A 16115-nucleotide genomic window follows, 5' to 3' on the forward strand; every position below is an offset into this window, starting at 1 on the left:
GACCAGAAATGTCAGAAGTAAAGTAGAATATTAATAGAGGAGATATACAGTAGTGGTTTTTTTTGTTTTTGTTTTTTTTTGGCTGCATTTGGTCTTCGTTGCTGCGTGCGGGCTTTCTCTAGTTGCGGTGAGTGGGGGCTCCTCTTTGCTGCAGTGCGTGAGCTTCTCACTCCAGTGGCTTCTCTTGCTGTGGAGCATGGGCTCTAGGTGTACGGGCTTCAGTAGTTGTGGCTCGTAGGCTCAGTGGTTGTGGCTCACAGGCTCCCGAGCTCAGGCTCAGCAGTTGTGGCGCAGGGGCTTAGTTGCTCCACGGCATGTGGGATCTTCTTGGACCAGGGATTGAACCCGTGTCCCTGACAATGGCAGGCGGATTCTTAACCACTGCCCCACCAGGGAAGTCCCTCCAGTAGTGTTTTTAATTTGTACAAGGGAAGAGGGCAGGGATGGCAGGGAGGGAAACAGGCTGGCAAGATATGAAATTGGAGAAATCAGTAGCTCTGACAAGGAATAATGAAGAACAATGTAATAATACAGCTCATACCAGAGCAGAAAAAAAAAATGTCAGAACATAATAAACAAGGAATCAACAAACTGTTTTTGTTCCTGAGATTGATAAGAAAGTAGTTTAAGATTCCTGTGGCTACAAAGTTAATAGACAAAACTAGAAATGTAGAAGAAAATCAACTGAAAGTGAAAAACAAACACACTTCTTATCAAACCATAAAACACAGAATCATATAATTCAAAGGAATGTTCTTAAGGACTTTCATTACCAGACAAAACAATATGTTTTAAAAGTTACCCCCCAAAAAAGCAGAAAAGAAAAATCAAATTAAAAAAAAAACAGAATAATAACTACTGATAAATTCAAGAGCTGGCTCTTTTGGAAAAAAAATATATAAATTAGCTGAATCGCTCTAATTTTAAGTTAACACTAAGAATGAGAAAGATGATATAAAATACACACATGAAGAGAAGGCTTTGAAATAAGGGTTTTCTAGGAAAACAGAAATTACCAGATTTGGCTCAAAATAAACAGGTAAAAACAATGGAAAAGAAAGTTGTCCAAAAGCTGCCCACCCCCAAAGTGTGTGGACCAGGTGATTTCAAAAGGGAATTCTGACATTAAACAGAGACAATTCACATGCTATTTACGATGAACTAAAGGCAGGCTTTGGCAAACTAAGGCCTATGGCCAAATCCAGCCTGTGGTCTGTTTTGTAAGGCCTGGGTAGAGAGCTAAGAATGGTTTAGAACCCAGCAGCATAGCTTAAAACAAAGTCTAAGAATCTATCCTAAAAAAATACTAATGCGTGCAAAATACACATACACGTAAGGATATTCACTACAATATGGTACGTGAAAAATTTATTTATAATCTATGTCAGTCATTAAGTGATCCATATTTTGAAACATTTACTGAACACCTACTATGTATGCTATTCTGTCGACTGGAGATACAAGGGATAAGAATCTGCTCTCACGGGTCTTACATTCTAGTTTGTTGATTCAAATAATAGGTAAATAAAATCATTTCATATGGTGACAAATGCCATAAATAAAACCAAACAGGACAACATGAAAGGGTGGAAACTACTTTAGATAAGTTGATCACTAAAGGCCTCTCTGAGGAGAGAGCAAGGGGAAAGAGGCAGCTTCAAGGTTGAAGAAAAACCAAATGCAAAGGACCTCTGGCCCCGATATGCTAACCATGTTCAAAAATATAAAAGCTGTGGAAGCAAAAGCTAGTAAGAAAGGGACAGTTGAAGGAGAGAAAGAAGGTTGGATGAGGTGGGCCTATTAGGATTAAAAACTTTATCTTTGAAACAATGGGAAACCACTGAATTCTGAGCAAAGGCTTGTCTTTATTTTAAAAATAGCATTCTGGGAGTTCCCTGGTGGCCTAGTGGTTAGGATTCTGGGCTTTCACTGCCGCAGCCCAGGTTCAATCCCTGGTCAGGGAACTGAGAACCCTCAAGCTGTGCGGCGTGGCAAAAAAAAAAACACCTTGTATTTTTTATATTACTACCCTGTCTACTATGTACCTAAAAAATCTAAATCATTAAGGGCTGAGGGTCAGTCTCCAAAATAAAGCTTTTTGAATAACACATCCCCTTTCTCTGTTTAAGGAAAGAGAAAGTAAACATCTCTCTAAATTCAAGGTTCTATAACTGAGCAATGCTGGTAAGAAACTAGCATTTTTTTCACTGAAATTAGATGTAGCAAAACATGCACCTACATTTTCCGAATTTTGAACAATAAATACATATTACCTTTTTTGACCAAAAAAAAAAAGTTAAGATGGAAGAAAGGAAGAAAAAGAAAAAAGAAAAAAAAAAAAGGAAGCCAGTGCTTTTAAAGCCAACAGACTGTTTCCAAAAGGTCTAAGGGAAATTTGGAAGGCAGCAGTTTACCATAATATAAACATCAACTTTTTGAAATGAAAGAATAACGAAACAGTGGTAACAAAAAGATGGTTTTCATGAAAGGCTAGGTATTTTAGGCTGAAAATTTGTGGGAAAAAAAATCTGTAAGGGATTTCCACATCAAGAGGAGATTAGGTACTACCTCTAAAATTCCATCAGTGCCAAAAATTGTAAGATTCTAAGGTGACTCACCTACGATTACAAAAGAATTAAAAGTATTTGATACCAAAAATATTAAGTGATATTTAAAATCTAGTATATTTGGGGGGGGGGACCTCATACTTTTGAAAATCACCAATTTGCAAAGTTCAATTAAATGACAGAATCATAACCTTTCTGGCCTCCATGGGCTTCTATGTATCCAGCCTCTGTTTACCTCTTTTCTCCTTATTCTTATAGTGATTGTTTAGTTCCTCTGGGAAACACAGCACAATGTCCCACTCAAATTGTTAACATTAAAAAGAAACTGCAACCATTTCCAGATGAGCCTGCTGGACACATTCAACAAATGTTTTATTGAACAAATAAAGGAAGAATATATACTAATAATAGTCAAGTATCACATACAAATATAAAAATAAAGAGCTTCTGTGTAAACCATTTTCACTAGTTTCTGTGACTGACATCTGCCTCATTTTTTTTTCCTATCCCTCTACATAAATGTTAACTGCTTTTGTCAGCTCTCTCTTCTCTATGTGCTTACCTCTTTAGCCATCTCATCTACTGTTCACTGCTTCAGTAAGGATAATTCCCAACCAAATCCTTCCTTCAAGCTACAATCTTTAGACATTCATTTTTTTTAGACATTCATTTTTAATTGCGTATAGAACAAAACACCTTCACTTAAGTTTCTTGACAGAACTACACACTAAAAATGTTTAATTCCGCCATCCACGTAAAAAAAATATTTACCCAGTGCCTACTAATCAGGCACTACTAGGAACAAATGAAACAGAGACATGCTGATCTCATCAACTGAGTGGAGATTTGAGAAGGCTGGAAAAGATTTGCAAAGAACTGGGAGAAAAGACAGCCAACTAGTAAAACGAGGCATTGACAGGCAGCACTGAAACCTGAGTAGAAGCTGGAAACCAGGGATATACAGTATTCCCAAGCCTGCGCAGTTTGAAGACTGTTAACAATGTCCAGCAGCACGTCTAGGAGTAGGGAGTGGTGGGAGGCACAAAGCAGCTGGATCGAATAAGAAATTAGAGTTGTGCCAGGCAGGTGTAAAGAAAAGCAAGGGAGATGAGGATACTACCAGGAGAATGGTTAGATTAACATTTCATGGAAGTCTAAATCAGAGAGTGAAGTAAGACAAGCTGGAAAAAAATAAGGAGGAGAGGAGAAGGAACTGGAAATTTCAAAAAGATTGAATAAAAGGTCTTAACAGTAGTGATTATTGAATGCTTGCTGAGTCAAGCTTACTATGCATTGTTCTGTTCATTTATAAAAACAGCAGGAGAAAATGTACTGAATGAGAAAAGTGGAGGCATAGGAGCTTGTGATTTGAATGTAACGTTTCAGGTAATGACAGGGTTTAGACCAAGACATTAAAGGTCAAGAACATATAATATGTGTGAGTGTGTGCATAGGTACATGTACACACAGAGAATGGTAAAACAAATACAGTAAACTATTAACAATCAGGGAATATGAATGAACGAATATGGAAATTCTCTGTATTATTTTTACAACATTTCTTTGAGATTAAGACTATCCAACCCCCCAAAAAGTCTAAAAGCTTATCTGCTTTCCCAAAGATGTTCTTCCCAATTTCACCATAACCATTTTCCCTAACCTCTAGTTTAAAACCCTGAATAATCTTTGATATTTATTTCTCCCATTTCTAACATAAAGAGGAATCCAATTTCTATACATTCTAATTTTGTAATGTCTCTTGAAGCCAAATTTTAAAAATCTGAGCTCTAGAGATTTAGAATGTAAAAATATCAGACTGGAAATAAGAAGAGCTCAAAGCCCAAGTCACCAAAACTTACCAATGAAGAAACAACCTTAGAGAAGTAAAACTCATAAGGCTAGGAAGTGATGGAGCTAAGATTACTATCAAAGCCAGTAACCAAGATAACCTCACCATATGAAAATCAGAACTCAATTTTCATTATAGAAGAGATAAGCATCAAACCTTTAAAATACATAATAATAAATAACATGTCATTTGAGGTTAAGAGATTTTAAAAGATTCAAGTTTTTCATATCAAAACTTACTCTGGGGACTTCCCTGGTAGTGCAGTGGTTAAGAATCCTCCTGCCAATACAGGGGACACGGGTTCGAGCCCTGGTCTGGGAAGATCCCACATGCCGTGGAGCAACTAAGCCAGTGTGCCACAACTACTGAGCCTATGCTCTAGAGCTCACCAGCCACAACTACTGAGCCCACGTGCCACAACTTCTGAAGCCCGAGCACCTAGAGCCCGTGCTCTGCAAGAAGAGAAGCCACCGCAATGAGAAGCCCATGCACTGCAATGAAGAGTAACCCCTGCTTGCTGCAACTAGAGAAAGCCTGTGAGCAGCAATGAAGACCCAACACAGCCAAAAAATTAATTAAAAAAAAAACCTTACTCCATTACAATACAGAGTTGAATATCAAGGATAAAAAAATTAAAGCAACAAAACATAGTAATATCTCAATTAGTGAATGTATTCCAACTGTTGTAGAAATATTATTTTGAAGTGTAACAATGTAAAAAGCATAAAAATCAATGCACTGTAGACTGTAAAAGGGGGAGGTTACTATGAACTGAATGGTGTTCCCCCAAAATTCATATGTTGAAGCCCTAACTACCAATGTAATAGAAAGTATTTGGAGCTGGGACCTTTGGGAGGTAATTAGGGTTAAGTGAGGTGATGAGCATGGGGCCTCATAATGGAATTAGTTCTCTTATAAGAGGAAGAGACATCAGAGCTCTCTCTCAGCCATGTGAGGACTCAGCTAGAAGGCATTAAGCCAAACCCGACTACACTGGCACGGTGATCTTGGACTTCCAGCCTTCAGAACTTGAAAAATAAGTTTCTGTTTTATAAGCCACCTCGCCTATGGTATTTTCTCATGGTAGCTAACAAAGATAGAGGGAATTGATGTATTAACTTCAGAAAACAGCATTTTATCACTCAAATTTTAACTAAATTTTACATTTAAAATAAAAAAGTCAAGACATTCACCACACTCCTCTGAGTTCCAGGTCAATCAGCATTCACAAAATATTACCTTTTTAAAAATTTTTTTTAAATTTTTATTGGAGTATAGTTGATTTATAATGTAAAATATTACCTTTCTAAAAAGTTTACTTTTGATTAACTCCCCCCCCAGTTTGACTTTAAACACGTTAATCAAAGTACTAGTCTTTATACACTCCTCCTTAAATACAAATGAGGATCATAGAATATTAGAGGCTGAAAATTATTTTATATTCAACTAAGTCAATATGAAGTAATGTGACCAGAAAAACTAATATATTGGACCTTGTCCTTTTCAAAGCCTTTTGTGAAAAACTTGAATAAAGACCTGGAAAGTAGACACCACATATGACACAAACATCCAAAAGAGTAACAATGCACTTAATGACTTTCTTAAGATTTAATGACTTTCTTGGAATGCTGGATAGAATTAAATTGGATTTAAGAATAAGTAGTCATAGATCAAGAACTGAATTTCATAAATACAGAATACAGCCTCAGCCTGTTCATATAAAACAGGACAGTTAGTGACAGCTAGTAGTGTGACAGCACTGCTTTACAAAAATTGCTACTTTGATAGAAATCTAATGCACAAATCTGGAATTGTGACAGTTCTACTGAATCTTGTGTTTATCACATTGTTTAGAGCATTACGCTCAATTCTGGTCTTCATTAAGACAAACATTAAAACCAAACTAAATTGGATACAAAAGAAAGACTTCATAACTGTTCAGTTTACCCTAGGTGGAAACAAGTTATATCTTAAACTCATTCTCTACTTTCACCATTAGCCAAGCAACCCAAAGAGCTGTGAAATGAAGTGATAAGTAATTTTGCTGAGGCACAAAATGCCACAATGCCATGAGGTATGTGAGAGAAGGATGCTTCTAGGAAATAAGCTTAGACCTCTCTCCCTATCTCTCCTGCTGTCTCATCCCCAGAGTTTGTTTTGTTTTTTTAGAGAAACAGTAACTCTCGTGAAGAGATACATAACTGTTTCTTTGTGGGGAAAAAAAGAGCTCTGAAAAGAAAGCCAAACCCTCTGCAGATGATGGAAGCCAAGAGAAAGTGAAGAAGTTTGAATGCTATCATGGTGTTCAAATATTTGGAAATTTAGAAGATGTTAAAATATGACTGTTAAAGGTTGACTACGGTGTCTTCCTGGGCACCAGATATGTTCAAGCAACAGCAAGATAAGCCTTTATCAAAAATATTTTAAAAGGTAACTTCTGCTTTGAGTGAAAGGTTAACTGGTCAACTTCTAAGGTCACTTCCATTACTAATTATTATAATCACTTAGTAATTCTAAAGTCAGAGTGACATAACACTATTTGCAGCAACATGGATGGACCTAGAGATTATCATGCTAAGTGAAGTAAATCAGAGAAAGACAAATATATGATATCACTTACAAGTGGAATCTTCAAAAAACGGATACAAATGAACTGATTTACACAACAGAAATAGACTCACAGACATAGAAAACAAACATGGTTACCAACGAGGAAAGGGTGGGGGGATAAATTAGAATTTTGGGATAAACAGATATACACTACTATATATAAAAGAGAAACCACAAGGATCTACTGTACAGCACAGGGAACTATATTCACCATCTTGTAATAACCCATAATGGAAAAAAATCTGAAAAAGAATATATATATATATGTGTGTGTATAACTGAGTCACTTTGCTATACACCTGAAACTAATACAACATTGTAAATCAACCACACTTCAATAAAAAACAAATTAAAAAAATAAAGTTAGAGTGACATCCAATATTTTTAAGATCATCTGCTATTATAATAGTAAAGCTAAGAATATCACCACGTTGACTGCCTCTACTACAAATAGCACTACAGCAAAAGCATTAAAAATTGTCATTTTTAAAAACAAAGTGTAATACAAATAAATCTGTTGCAGTTTTAATCAAAATGGTAGAAGGGCTCAGACTGTTCTTAGAAACTGAAATATGTGAATTAAGTTTCTGGGGCCAAGAAAGCCTTATCAGAAAAGAAATGTAGCTATCAAATCTTCTGTATTATAAATTACTATCCCAGCAAAGTAAAGCTGTGTGTCTATCACTTACTCTATAAGGTGACTGCCAGAGCACTCTTTTGGACAACTTGTAGTATTTTAAAACTGTTCGTATTACACAATTACTTCTCTTACAACAGATTAAGTTTAAATCCCAGCTCTAACATTTAGTAGCTACGTGTTTTTATAGCATAATTGTGGCATACACATATTATGGCATAAGCATTTCCACAGTCATTAAATACAATCCTGAATTTTTATTTCCTCATCTGTTGGCTATATCTTCTAGTCTGTTGTGAGATTTAAGTGTGTACAAAGCTGTTAGATGGTGTCTGGTACTTAATAATGAGCTTAATAAATGGTAATAACATTTTCAAAACTTACACATAGTAAATAAAAACTAATGCATAAATAATTTCTTAGTCAACTTTATCTTTTGAAAGGCAAGTATGTTGGATTTTATGGGAGAAAAAGAGAAGCATTCTGTTCAAGATGCTCATCCAACATCATGAATTATTCTAAACCTTTCATATAACTAAAGGGCTGCCTTTAAGGGTTGGAATTGTAAGTTTAAATTTTTAAGTGTAGAGAATTTGTTAGCATCCCTCCCCACCAAGCACTAGCTAGATAGATTCCTCCACCATTAAAACAATCTGTCTTGAGACATGTTAACCTACCCATCTCTTTCTCCTACCTTCTACTTTCACTTTTTTCCATGTTTTCAAATTTGTCATAAATATAACTATACAACCAAAGAAATTTATTTATTTATTTTTTGGTCATGTCAGGAAATCAAGCAATCAGCACATATAAGCTATTCTTGACTTTTCAATCCTTACTCAATAGCTCTTTCTTCATCTGGAGAGATATTTTGTGTCTCCAAAATGTCAGAAGACTCTGTTCTACAGTTGGGAGATATTTCATCTTTCTACATTCTGTATCCTAATTGTGGTGGGGGCTACAGGTAACTACACATATCAAAAAATCCAATTTTTCTTAATCAAAATTTTAACACTTATACAGCAATATAACCAACCTTCCACATCTCTGTCAAAAGGCTTATTTCAATAACATCCTTTCCCTGCTTTTAAAATAAAATTCCTCTATCTGTCCCAATTCAGAAGTAATTCTTCATATTATGTTCAATTAAGATCTACAAAGTTTAAACCTAACATTAAAAACAGTTACTTAGGGCCTCCCTGGTGGCACAGTGGTTGAGAGTCCGCCTGCCGATGCAGGGGATACGGGTTCGTGCCCCGGTCTGGGAGGATCCCATATGCCGCGGAGCGGCTGGGCCCGTGAGCCATGGCCGCTGGGCCTGCGCATCCGGAGCCTGTGCTCCGCAACGGGAGAGGCCACAACAGTGAGAGGCCCGCATACCGCAAAAAGAAAAAAAAAAAAAAACAGTTACTTAAAAATACAGGCCAAGGGACTTCCCTGGTGGCACAGTGGTTAAGAATCCACCTGCCTGGACCTAGAGTCTGTCATACAGAGTGAAGTAAGTCAGAAACAGAAAAACAAATACCGTATGCTAACACATATACATGGAATCTAAGGGGGAAAAAAAAAAAGGCCATGAAGAACCTAGAGTTAAGACAGGAATAAAGACACAGACCTACTAGAGAATGGACTTGAGGATATGGGGAGGGGGAAGGGTAAGCTGGGACAGTGAGAGAGTGGCATGGACATATATACACTACCAAACGTAAAATAGATAGCTAGTGGGAAGCAGCCGCATGGCACAGGGACATCAGCTCGGTGCTTTGTGACCACCTAGAGGGGTGGGATAGGGAGGGTGGGAGGGAGGGAGACACAAGAGGGAAGAGATATGGGAACATATGTATATGTATAACTGATTCACTTTGTTATAAAGCAGAAACTAACACACTGTTGTAAAGCAATTATAATACTCCAATAAAGATGTTAAAAAAAAAAAAAGAATCCACCTGTCAATGCAGGGGACACAGGTTTGATCCCTGGTCCAGGAAGATCCCACATTCTGCGGAGCAATTAAGCCCGTGTGCCACAACTACTGAGCCTGCGCCCTAGAGCCCATGAGCCACAGCTACTGAGCCCTCGTGCCACAACTACTGAAGCCCACGCGCCTAGAGCCTGTGCTCCACAACAAGAGAAGCCACCACAATGAGAAGCCCGCACGCAGCAACGAAGACCCAGCACAGCCGAAAAAAAAAAAAAAAGCTCAAACATCAAATAACATTAAAAATATATACATATACAGGCCAAACAACAATAGTCATATTGCCAAAAATGTAAATTGTAATTGCAACTGAAAAAGTATAAAGTGGTTTTTTTGAAGATTAAAATGTTAAGTATAGTTTTACTCATATATTCTCTTTCCTCTTTGAAAGCTGATCATCTACATATGATATTTTAATAAACATTATTTGTTTCCAAATTACTAGAAACACTTAATAAGTTACAGTGCCCATCTTTAAAATACACTGGATAAACTGGAATTCTATACCTGCTGTTGGGCAACTACTTAACCCATTTTCATAATAAGTTCTAAGCTTTCTGTTCCTAGTGACCATTTCTCCAGTCTCCCAAATGTTTTTGATGTTGTTCTAAACATATCCTTAATATGTCTCCTTAAGGAGCCTTTCAGAGCACTGGCCTCCACAGGGCCTTTGTGCACATAGAAAAACACACCCTCTGGGAAGACACAGGTACTCATCCTGGTAAGAGGGCTCATGTCTTGGGAGGGAGAAGAGAAGTGGAGGCACAATTTCCGCTGGAGGCCTAGCCAGGGCACAGGACTCTGAAAGCGGATCAAGGGCTAGATTTCAGTCCTTGTTGCCTCCTTCAGCCAGGCACCTTTGTGCAGTGCACAAATGGTACAACCATATGCAGCAGCCCTGCACTTTCAGATTATTCATTAGGAAAGAAGGAGGAAGGAAGATCGATTATTAACTTCCCTAGACACCCATTCTCTAATTACATATGCACCATGAGGAGATCTTCCAATCTTGTTGAGAACCTATCCTCCCCTTACCTTCAACTTTCTACTTTTCATGCATCCCTTTTGTTTTAAATGTGGTTAAGACTCATGTGATATCAAAGAATATTAAACTCAAAAAGTATAAGAAACACATTTAATGTGATCTTTGTAACAATCCTCTAAGATAGGGGAAACCAGTATTATCCTTATCTTCCAGATGAATACAGTGTATCCAAAACTTGAAGAAGCCAAGTCACTTGCCCCCAAGTGACAAAAGGATTAACCCCAGGTTTTCAAACTCCTAGTCCAGAGCTCATTTTGAGTATCCAACACACCTAGAAATTGAGGTCTCACTACTTATTCCTCCCTGCTTATAACCTTTCAGCCTCATTAACTGACTTAAATTCTCTTAGAGTCACCAAGGATCACTCAAGCCAAATCCAAGAGCCATTTCTCACATATTTTTCTGAACTCTGCTACATTTGGCTGTCACAATCCTATTTTAGAGATTTTCATTTTTCTACCCTGATTTCTGTAGTGACTTCTTCCTTAAGTTATTCATTCTTTTTCTCCTTCTCTTGCCATAGATTATCTTAGACATCCTGTTACATTTCTCTGTCTAAATAAACCCACTCCACTTTGCAGTTCATCCTGGAAATGGATGTCCCAAGTATGTAGCTGACATCCTGTTACATTTCTCTGTCTAAATAAACCCACTCCACTTTGCAGTTCATCCTGGAAATGGTTGTCCCAAGTATGTAGTTAAGGCTCTAATTTATATCTCTACTCCTGTAATGCTGCCATTTCCTGTTTGATGAATCTATTCTATTTTTAGGCTTTCATCACTTCTGGCCTTCATTAATTCCAACTGCTGCCTGATCCTATGCAGTATTCATTTCTTATAGCAGTTATGTCCCAAAGGGTGGGATACAAATGAGTACTGATGGTATATTAGATGATTTTAAGTAGTCCATAGAGGAATATTTAAAATTACATGTTTACTTTAACACGTTGGGGGGAAAAAACTCTAACACCAAATAATCACATAAATTTTTCTTTTAAACTCACTTAATTAAAAGATAGTAAGCTGAATTAAAGAAAAATATTGACAGACGGTTTGAAGATAAAGCAAAAATTGTGAATGACTAAAGTTAGAGAAACACTGGCCACTGGGAAATCCATGTAGTATAGAAGTTAAGCACTCAGGCTCTGGGTCAATAATTCGAATCTCACCTACTAGCTAAGTAACTTTGAACAAATTACTACATCTCTTTAAATCCAGTTTTCTAGTTGTGTAATGGTAATAAAATAATCCACATTCTAGGCTTATTGTATGGAATGAAAGAGATAGTCCTCAAAGTGTTCTTAGCTCAGTGCCCGGCATGGTAAGTGCTCACTAAATATTAATAATTACAATTATTCTTAGTCCCTCCTGGCCATCATGCCTTTACTTGTAACCAACTGGGCACTCGACCTATACTATGGACAATTTTCCATATATGAATTTTCTGTCCCAAATTTCCATTACCTGTCTGTATATCTTTATTTTTATATTCTGGTATGAATCCAAAGATCACATGATAACTTCTCATATTAATCCTTAAGATTGTGAATATCTTGGCAGTACGAACCAAAAGCCATTTTCCTCTCATGCACTGTGCCTTACAAAATTAAAAGAATCTGTAATGTTTGTTGAATAAATCTAAAAATTAGTAAGGATAATCTGATGCAAAAAAATCTCACAATGTACAGAACATAAACACAAACTATTTGAAAGCATCTGATACTATTCTAATAGGTAAATAAAGGGGGAAAAATGACTGGGGTATTCTTTTGATCCACTAGGACATTTGTCAGTTGAACCTTAGTTGTGGATCTAATCTTTCTGTTTCCTAATCTCATTTATTCAATAACATATAATAAACTCTAGATACATGCCAACCACTGTACAAAGTGATAAGACATGGAAACAGTCTAGTAAAGGAAAACAGACTAATATTAGAATGCAGACAAGTAAACAGAAAACTTCTATATAATGTTATGTAAATAATACCCAGTATTGGGGCTTCCCTGGTGGCACAGTGGTTTAGCATATGCCTGCCAATGCAGGGGACACGGGTTCAAGCCCTGGTCTGGGAAGATCCCACAGGCCGTGGAGCAACTAAGCCACCCGTGTGCCACAACTACTGAGCCTGTGCTCTAGAGCCCGCGAGCCACAACTACTGAGCCCACATGCCACAACTACTGAAGCCCACGTGCCTAGAGCCCGTGTTCCGCAACAAGAGAAGCCACCGCAATGAGAAGCCTGTGCATCGCGACAAAGAGTAGCCCCCACTCACCACAACTAGAGAAAAGCCCATGCGCAGCAACAAAGACCCAACGTAGCCAAAAAAAAAAAAAAAAACAAATCAAAACCCAGTAGTGTTTTTTTAATACTAGATGTCCTTCACAAATGCTGATTATGTCCTGCTCTTCTTTAATGTAGAGCACCTAGCAGCACCACACATGGCTGAGTATATTACATTGACAGTAATAATTCCACTGCTATCTTGTGTTCAACTCTAGGTATAGGCTAACCACATACAAGTTTCTGTCAACTAGACAACTGCTGAAACTCAGTAATAGCTCTTGTTCTGATCTGCCAGAAAATATGTGCACACAAAGCCCCCAAAATGTGACAGGCATTCTGTCAATCTAGAGCAAAATAATGACTAGAAATATAACTGGCAAAAAGGTCAGACTATATTTAGCCTTTGGGGAAGGGGGGAGGACACACATACAATAAAAAAATTCACTGGAATCACCCTCTCCAGAGAACGCTTTTACCCCAAAAGATGTCCTGACTGATGCATCAATGGCATTATTGAGAATTTTTAAATGTTATGACTCAAAACTAACTTATTAATTCTCAAGACTTCTAAGCAACAGTTAACACAGACTGAGAGACAAGCTTTCATTGTATCAGCCTATTCATAAGATGACAAGGCTCGCTTTACTGAAAGTTTATTAGTCATAACTCAGGCAGACACAACTTTTGGATCTCCTTCATGGTAAGAATAGGGTTCTATACCAGTCTGTGTCAACATTTTATGAATGATCAATTCGTGCCTTACACAAATATGGCATAAATAGCATCTGAAAAACGAGTTCCTCAACTGAATTACAAACTGAAGTGGTGTTTGGGGGCTGGGGGAAGAAGGAAACCACTTGGAGGGAGAGGAGGACATAATATAATCTTCAAAGACATTTTACCATAAGGATGGGGGGGTGGGGTAGGGGTAGAGGGGAGACAGGGACTTGAATGAGGCAGAACTTCTGTGTTTTCAGCTGTGCCCAATATACTGATCCCAGGCGTACTGACTCTGGAACATGAAGAAATCTTTAAGAAACAAAACCCAATATATAAGTGTAAAAAAAAAAAAAGGAAAAAAAAAAGATATTTAAGTCTAAAAAAGCCTTAAAAAAAAAAAAAAAGGAAAACTATTTCTTAAGTTCCCAAAGGTATACTCCATTCTGAGAATATACAGGTTACCCACTGCTTGGAAGAAGAGTATTTTCTTCTACCAGTATTCTGTCATTCTCCTTCCACTACTAGTTGACCTTTTACTATGTACTGAGCACAGTAATAAGCTCTTTACATACATTATCTGTGATAAACCTACAGCAAGCCTTTGAAGGAGTTACTACTATTATCATCTCCATTTTACAGATGAGGAAATATTTTATCAATAATATAGGCCAGATATCAAAATTTAAAAATTATCTGTCATACCAGAGCATTTGAGTTTTACTCGACTGGCTTTTCTATCCCCAGAGTAGCTATAATGTGTTTTTTACACCTTGGAACACTTTAACCTTCACAAGCAACCATGTTTCTACACTGAGTCAAGGAAAACAAAAACTAGGTTAATAATGCTGCATCTTATTTAGTTCCTATAGTTTGCAAAATTACAAGAAACAGGGAGGCAGTTTGACAGCTTAGAGCATCCCCTTTGCGTTTAGACAATCTGGGTTTGAATCTATACAGCACCATCAATAACTGCCGTGTGACCTTGGTCAAACTACTTTAATTTCTCAGATTTCATTTCCTCATCTGTAAAATGGGGATGATGATAGTACCTCCCTCAAAGGCTTGCTGTAGGATTAACACAGAGAATGTCTGTAAAGAGCTTATTTATGTGCTCAGTACATGGTAAAAGGTCAACTAGTGGAGGGAAAACAGCCACATACAGAAGTTCACAAGACCGAAACACAAAAGTAAATGTAAAAAGCCTATATTCTGAAAATTCCATTATGGAAAAGGAGAGAATTACTCGTTGACTATATGCTAGAAACTCAAATTCAACCTATTCCTTTTTTTAGGGGATCAATGCATTTGAAGTGGACCAGAAAAGATGCTGCAGTGCATTTGTGACACACACCTAAAAATGGCTCCAGTCTGAGCAGCATCTTAATTACCAACAGAGGAGGTTAATCTACTTCTAACAAATGCTGGAGTTGGGCTTAGTGGGCGTTTAAGTATCACCCTATCATTTTTATTTGCGGGAATAAGCTATCAAGCATTTAATCAAGAATCCCGATTCTTCTGGGGGCATTCCAAATGAAAATCTTACAGCACAGTCGCCTACTGTACAATTCCAAGTACCCTGGCGAGGTATGAATCTATGGACATAGGCTGAAGATCGGTCAATGCGGAAATCCGGCTAGCCTTAGAAGCCAGCAAACATCAGACACGTCGGAAACCTCAAAAGAATCTCAGATCAAGTCAAAACATATACACATCCCTTTAAAGGAATTAGACACATTCCTCTCAAGGGAAGGAAGAATTTATCAGTGTTCCTATTGGCCCCCTATGCCCTTTTCTTCAAGCCCTAAAGTGGGGCCTTTACCGTAACACCAACACTAATGCTATCTCAAAGAGAGAAAGCTGCGGAGTGAGAGTCACCAAGCAGATTAGGGGATGGAGAGGCCTAGGGTGAGAAAACACTATCCGAACCCGCCTCTGGAGTTGGAGCAGCACGTCCCTAGCGGAAGTAGGACTGGTCCTCATTCCCCGAAGAGCCTCTCACCGAGCCCGGCCTTTAACCCGGTCTCTCCCGCACACTACTCATTGCAAATTTCACCCTCACTAAACATGAAGAAGAGGTAAGCATTAAAGAGCCTAGATGAGCCCCTGAGTTGTTTGGGGGGACACATGCCCACACTAGGAAAAGAGACCGCGCACCCGCCTATCCCGCGGGAAGGAAACTCCCTTCCCTTACCCGGCAACGTGCGTAATCCCCCTACAGGGCCTGAGTGGGAGGAGGCCGACGGGTCCGGAACTCCCGCTGCAGACCACATGGGGCGGGTCTGACTCCGGTTTTTCCCGCTCCCATAGCAGGAGGCCGAGGCTCCCCCAGAAGCAGAGATGATGGAAGCCAAAGAGAAAAAGAGGATGCCCGGACCCAAGGCCCTCTCCAAGCGGCTCCCTCGTCTCTGGGCGCCAGGGTCGGG

General features: G+C 38.2%; 1 protein-coding gene across 12 annotated transcripts in view; it reads right to left on the bottom strand.

The window, feature by feature from the left end:
• The window catches only part of PRRC2C (proline rich coiled-coil 2C), a 96162-nt gene that overhangs the window by 79775 nt on the left and 272 nt on the right, over positions 1–16115 (bottom strand). The gene's annotated exons all lie outside the window — the stretch shown is intronic.

This window comes from Mesoplodon mirus, assembly GCF_964341445.2.
Source record: "Mesoplodon mirus genome assembly, chromosome: 3".
Taxonomy (NCBI): Eukaryota; Metazoa; Chordata; class Mammalia; order Artiodactyla; family Ziphiidae; genus Mesoplodon; species Mesoplodon mirus.